The 7,857-nt window shown below is 25.5% G+C and overlaps 1 long non-coding RNA gene across 1 annotated transcript; it reads left to right on the plus strand.

The window, feature by feature from the left end:
- The first annotated feature begins 5,287 nt into the window (after window positions 1-5,287).
- On the plus strand, window positions 5,288-7,750 carry LOC122526479. Its single transcript, XR_006306075.1, has 2 exons — window positions 5,288-5,372; window positions 7,291-7,750. It is a non-coding gene; the product is annotated as an uncharacterized LOC122526479 (long non-coding RNA).
- Window positions 7,751-7,857: the final 107 nt, after the last annotated feature.

Genomic DNA, 7,857 nt, shown 5'->3' on the forward strand with positions numbered 1-7,857 from the left:
CGTCTTTCCATCGATTTGAATTTTTTGCTGGATAATATAACTTTTTCCCCCGTATGAAAACAAAATGGCGGCAAATTCAAATCGATGATTGGCTTGTTACGCGTTGGCCTGCGTTATCCGGCGCGAGTCAACGTTGCATTATAGTTTTACGATGAATATAAATATATATATATATTGTAATTTTACTGCCACGGATGTTGAAAAAAAAAAAGAAACATGAGTTTTAACGTTTAATTATAATCGATTGATTGATGATTATTTCATTAATTAATTTATCTTCTATCGTATATATATCGCTTATGATCTTTGTCGATTTTATCTTCTCTTGAATTTTGTTTAATGTTTAATTATTAGTCGTTTTTATTTTTTTTTTCAATTTGTTTTTATTCTATTCCGATAAATATCAGGGATTTTAATTAGGGTCTCGAAAATGTCGATTGATTTTCTTTTTTTTTTTTTTTACGTTACGAACGATTTTACGAAATTATTCGAATGATTGTTTTTCACGTTCATGTACATAAATCTTACGAAATTATTCTATATGTATGAGTATACCATTCGCAGCACCATTTATAACGCGTGATTACGATCATATTTTATATTTTACTATATTTATATATTTATTATTTTCGATAATTCTCAGTTGATATATTTTAGAAAAAAATAATCATGTGTTTTGATATATCATACAATGTAGGTGAATGAGTTGAAAAGTTTTGAACCAAACATATATTCAGAAAAAACGTTTTTTCGATCTAACAACAAACTTTTATTGTTAAAAAAGGATAAAAAAAGAAGGGTGTTTTATTGTTTTCGTCGAGGCACAAAACTTTTCAAGATGCTTCGGGAAAAAGGAAAAATTTTCGATTGAAATAATATATAATTATAGGTTTATAAAAAGAAAACAAAAAAAAAGAAATTTAATCGTTAAGTATATATGTAATTGTATCATATTCACTGTTTCGAATACTCAGCAATTTCATCCTTGAAAAGAAAGAAAAGAAACAAGAAAAAAAAGGAAAAAATCACTATTTTAAATAATTCATTAAAAAAAAAAAAAGAAAAAAAAATAAAACACAAGAATCTAGGAATATTTTTGCGACATGTTTCCTCGAAGAAAGCTCCTTTCTCTCGGGTGAAATTATTAAGGTGTGTTTGTGAGCTTTTACCAGTAATAATAAAAATCATGCTTTTATGTATACATGTACATGTAAATAATACATGCATATGTATACAAAAGTTCTGCTCGTTGACATGCTTCTCGTTGTAATATTGTAGTCTCGTAATTCATTGTAATTCATTTTACGAAGATAATAATTTCACATACGTCAGAGAGAAAGGAGTTATTTTTCGTTCTCATTTTGAATTAATGATTAAGAATGCGAGCGTTTCTCGATCGATTAGGATCGCACAACTCTTGCCAGATCAAAAATATTCGCGAATTTTTCGACGAGACAACATATCTTTATAAAATCATCCGCTGTTGTTCTAGGACCAAATCATTTTATTTTTTATTTTTAATTTAAATTTTAATTCTTTTTTGTTTTTTATTTTTTTATATACACAAACCAACCCAACACAACGAGACGTATATTTTCTAAAGTTGGCTTTATGCGACTTTGTTAATTTCATTTCTTTTTTTTTTTTTTCTTATGTTAGAGAAAAATAAATCCTCGGCGATTCGTCCTTTTAACTTTATGTTTTTTTTTATTTTATTATTTTTAAAGCGTAACCCAACGACGTAGACTTCATAAGTAATTAATTAATTTAATAATTCATCTTTAAGAATTATTTTTTTTCTTATTAGAGTAAATTAAGACCAACGAGATCCATTCCTTTATTTTTTAATTGTAACTTTTAAGTCGATAACTCGATAACACGAATTATTTTTAATCTATTAATTTTAGATTATATATAATAATATATCTATATATATAGATTTTAGATTTATTTATCATATTTATATTTTATATTAATTATTACTTCAGATATTATAGCATCAATGATATTTTCTTATTCGTTCGACAAGATTTCGTTTATATTTTTAGGTTTAAAACATTTCTCTTTTTTTTTTCTCGATATTATATACAAATATTTAAACAAACAATATATTAACGTAAAAAATTAGGTTGTGATTGTGGAAAGGTTAGTTTGAAAATGATTATTTTTAATTATTTTTTACAAACTTACTCATTGTCTTTCTTGTCAAAGACGTTTTACAGCATTCCTATTAAAATATGTTAATTTGTAAGTAATAATATTTAAATAATGAGTTCTTAAAACGGATATTTAGAGGACGAACGAAGGATGAATCACAGATCGGTATTATTAATAATAAAAAAAAAGAGGAAAAAAAGGTGGCAGAAAAAATATTAATGATCTTTTAATGATAGTTTTTATCTATGCTATATTTTACGGTGCATCACATCAGAATCCGAGTATCACTAAATATCATCAATCATTATCAGAGTGTCTACCGTTTTATTTTTTTTTTCGTTAATTACATATTTCGAACAATAAGAAAAACATTGTTCTTAACAACGTAACGAAAAATAATTCGATAAAATTTCTGATTACCAATGGTCGATGATTTTCAAGAAAGAAATAAAATAATAGTGGTAAATTATTCTTTAAAAAAAAAATAATCTATATTCTTTATTTATTTAATTTAATAAACGAAATATTTATAATTCAGTGATCGTGTTATACGACAATTTAAAACTTCGGAAATATTTTTCTAATCTATTTTAATGGTAGGCATTCTGATGTACTTGACAATAAAGATCGTCGATTAAACTAATCGGAGAACTAAACAATTTAATAAACAAACATATATAAAAAAAAAAATATATATATATATGTATGTATGTATACGTAAACAATGCGAACATATGTTGGAAACAGAAGAAAATGAAGATTTTTCTAATAATTCGTATATCAGTTTCATTCAGTAAAAAAACGTATATCGAACAAGAAATGTACATTCATTTTTATATTTTATTATTATTTTATTATTTTTTATTATTAGTTTTTAATGTTTTCTTTTTTTTTTTTTTTTTTTTCATTTTGACGAAGATAATCTTCGGCATGTTGTGTGTATGATGCGTACAAGAAAATCCTGCAAGTGTGTCCTGCAGGATACATCTGAGATTAATTATACGATATAAGATAGCTTAGGATCCAATGATGACTATTATTATGATGATTATTATGATTAGTATGATAATGATGATGATGATGAGAGAAACAGAGAATAAGAGTGAGAGAGAGAGAGAGAGAGAGAGAAATAATACAATTAAATAAAACAAAGCATACTCATAAGATAAGCGAACTGTGACAATATATTATATTGTATAAAGAAGGAGCATTTTTTATTTCACTTTTTTACATACAGGTTGGTCCAAATATTGTAAAGCTGATTTTAGAAATTCATTATTATTTAAAAAAAGGATTTTATTTCTTCAGATTTTAAAATTATGAACCTAGAAATAATTTTTAATCAAAGCTTAGAAAATTATGAATCTTTAAACCATGACATTTATGTATTATTTTTGTAAATATTTAATGATTTATAGGTCTATATTTTTATTGTTTTTTATAAATTATCGGGGATAATTGTTTCGGACGAGATAAGAACAAAAAATATATGGATAAGGAGAGGGATTTTTTTTTTTGCTTAAGAAGTTTATTAATAATATATAAATAATTGAAAAATAATTTTATAATAAACAGATAGGTCTGGAATAAAATTGACAAATATGTGATTATATAGGTATCTATATTTTTGCATGTATAAACATATAAGTTATAAATAGATGATACACAATATTTATAACTTATATACAGGATACATATACATACATACATATATATATATATGTATGTATATATGTATCATATATTTATAATATTTGTTAAATTTTTCTCCAAACCAGGGCGGTTTTGTATTACATACGTTAGACATATAGACATTACAAAAATGGAGGAGTTTTATTTGGCTTCTAAGATCGTCAGGAACAAAAACGTACGTCTGCCTTCTTTTCGTTTTCCTTCATTACGTACTATCTTTTTTCCCCGATTATTATTTGGTTTTTTATTTATATAAAAACGTGATCGAAACAAGGAACAAATAAAAAAAAAAGTAAGCTAACGATGATTATTTAAAAAGAAAATAAGAAGCAGATAAATCCAATGAAACAATTCGTAACAATTTTTCTTTTTAGGAAAAAGAAATATTTGCAAAAATATCTTTGATTTGTTTGAAGAAAAAAAAGAAAAGAGATTTCGTTTAACTCGTATCGGCTTGATTGATTATCAATCGCATTAGTATCGTCAAAATTGCGAAAGTATTCGAAGAGACGATGGCCGGAAGTTTCGAGTCTTTTTTTTTTTTCAAATATTCATCGATTGAAATGTAGGTCTGATACAACAAAACTTTCATTCGGTTTATTTAATCCAATCCTTTGTTTTTTCGAAAATACTCGCATTATTTTCTTTTCGTTCAAAATTAATTATTATTATAATATTATAATTATATTGAATTTATTTAAAATAGATCGAACCTTGCGTTTATGATTCAATGAGTATTATACGACCCTTTTAAAAAAGAGAGAGCTAAAAATATTTAATTTAATTTAATAATAAACTTCTTTTGAGAAACTCTAAAATTAAAAATAACGACGCCGTAGTATTTCCTTATCTATTTTTTTTATTTGTTTTTCTTTCTTCTCTCTCTTCTTTCTCTCCCCCTTTTAACTTTTCGCAGAGATTAGAATAACTTCTCTAAACGTATTTTCTCCTCTTTACAAATGGCGCATATTTATGGTAGATCCCTACATTACCAATTAATTAATTAGATAATTATTACTGTAACGATATTATTTTTGTTTTTTAACACATGATCAATATTATTATTATTATTATTATTATTAATAATTAGTTTTGCCCCATGTACAAAGGATAACTTTCACGTATGTGTATTAACTTTTTATTATACCAAAACCAACTTTATGATTTAATTTTAATTATATTTCAATTATTTTATTTTTTCTTTTTTTACGAAAAATGGAGGTTTCCGATACTAAGCAGGATTGATCTATGTTATGTGAACACGAAGCATATATATATTTATAAAGAAGATATTTTTCCGTTCTTTGTCATTGGATATCTACCTAGTTTAATTTAACTGGACGCGTACACAGAATGATTTATTTATTTATACAGAATTGCGCTCGTTATATGTATATATATGTATGTATATATTTATACTGATGTTTTGTCATGCATGAGAATATCGATATGGATCATTTGAACACACACGAGTTCACTGATAACTCGAGAAACAAAGCTGGCACATAGGCATGACTTGAGAGGTACGTAATAAAAATATTTGTGTGGTTATATATATATACATATATCATATATAACCACATTCTTTTTTTCGTATTTCGAACTTCATCATCATCACCATTTCTTTCTATCTTTCTTTCTCGAGAAAAACAAAATATATATAATTTTTTTTCATTCAAGAGGGAATCGTGGAAAAATCAAAAATTGTGAATTTACATTTAATTAGCCATCCTTTCATGTACATATTTTGTGAGATTAGAATTTATATATAAAAAGAAAAAAAAAACATATCAGTCGTAATGTAGACGTATAATTAAAAAAAAAAAAATATGGAATGATTTTTATAAGTATTTCTTCACTATTATAAATGATATTAGCAAGTTTTACATTAGTAATGGTTGTTTCATTCTTCGAACTTTCATTTAAATCTCAGTCGGTACTGCAGTTTTTACCTATTTTTTTTTCCGAGTATCTTAACGATTGTTGATAAAATAGAACAAACGTACAAAAAATGGAAATAAAATAAGTTAGAGAACAGAAAAGATATATATATATATAAAGTTAAACAAAACATTCGCTTTTTTTTTCACTTTCGATCGAATTGACCGATTTAAAACAACGATAATATTCGCTATTTATATATTCGATCCTATTTTTCTTTTTATTTATTTACTCTTATTATTCAATTGCGTTTTTTAAATATCGTGAGATTCAAACACACCCCGCGAACCGTATTTTGAATAATCTTACGACGTAATACTTCTTTATCAGTGCCTAAACAAACTCGGAGTTGACGAGTACACATATTCTCGATAATTTATTTATTTATTTTCCTTTTTGGGAGATTCAAAATTTGAAATAATATTTTTCTTTTTTAATCCGAGCTCGTTGCGGCAAATCGAACGATGAAAATTTTTCGCTAACACACATTTTGTACGAACGACAAAATGTTTATTCTTGTGACTCGCACGTTTATAGCCCTTTCCTTATTTTTATTATTAATATTAATATTAATATTATTATTATTTATTATTTTATTATTATTATTATAATCATTAGATATGATCGCGTCGTTTACCCATCACGAAACGCTAATTGAGAAACAAGAAATTATTTAGGGACGATTTTGTACTTTTCTATCCCTTCTCTCGTTTAATGTATAAAAAAAAAAGGTTGTTTTTAGACCGGTTTTGTTTTAATTCGATCATTTTTCATTGGGGACGTTTCGAGTGGGGTTTACGTTCGAAGGTATGAGTGTATGTAATCGATGACGCGTATGATTAAGAATAAATTTTAATTATTTATATTATTATTATTCTTATTATTATTCTTATTATTATTATTATTAATATTATTATTATTAATATTTTAGGTCGTTTACGATTTTCTTTTTTTTTCTTTTTGCTAATTTTTTTTTCTTCCTCTGATTCTTCCGCATAGGAGAGACACGAATGTTTTTTCTTCTTCTTTTATAATTAAATTTAAAACGCGATAATAATTACACGGCAGACATATTGAATTGAGACGAATTTTTTGAAAAAGTGTCGATAATACATACAGACATACAGACCTACGTACATACATTCATACATGCATACAAACATACATGCATACATACATAAATATAAATATTTTCAACATGTTTGTATAAAAACTGAGAAGAATAAGGGAGGAGGAGACAACAATATTATGTGCGACGGCTCATTCATTTGTCCGTTATTTTCTTTTCTCTTATCGGTAATAAAAAAAAATTAAAAAAAAAGGAAAATAAAAAACAATTTATTGTTTTTTTTTTTTCTTTTAAAGCATGTATCATGTGCGTGCGTCATCATATCAACGATTAACTTTCTTTCTATACGAAACTTTGTGGAAAATGTTTCATTACGAACGAAATTATTATTCTCTAATTCTAATACTAATATCTAATGTTTTTTTTTTCAGAATATATATATATAATATATATGTATATATAAATGTTTGTGACACGTCACAGACACATCGAACGATTGGGCGAGGGAAATACACATGCCTTTTGATTAATGTCAATTCCGGCATTGATTTTTTTTTTTGCGAGAGAACAACGAGAAGAACAACGACCAAAAAATAAATGATGTTTTCCTCATCATCTTTTTATCATAACATTTTCAAATTATCATTAGAAACCACGATGATAATGATTAAATTAATCGCTGTTATAATATTATATTTATATACACCGTGTACGAACCTCGACGAGGTAACGTTAATTTATATTATTATTAATATTATTATTATTTTCCTATTCTTCTTCTTGTAATATATTTATGTATATCGAAATATGAGAACGTTCGGTGTATGCCTAAAATTTGTAATATGTGCGTTATGTGTGCATTTATGAGTAGGACATCGATTTAGATCATTATAAAGAGTTCTGTTTTTTTTTGTGTTCAATCATAAAAATACGTCAATAAAATCAATCAATTCCAGCGAATATGAAATACATATATAAATATATATACACTGCTAAGT

This window comes from Polistes fuscatus, unplaced genomic scaffold, assembly GCF_010416935.1.
Source record: "Polistes fuscatus isolate 324 unplaced genomic scaffold, CU_Pfus_HIC Scaffold11, whole genome shotgun sequence".
NCBI classification, from domain to species: Eukaryota; Metazoa; Arthropoda; class Insecta; order Hymenoptera; family Vespidae; genus Polistes; species Polistes fuscatus.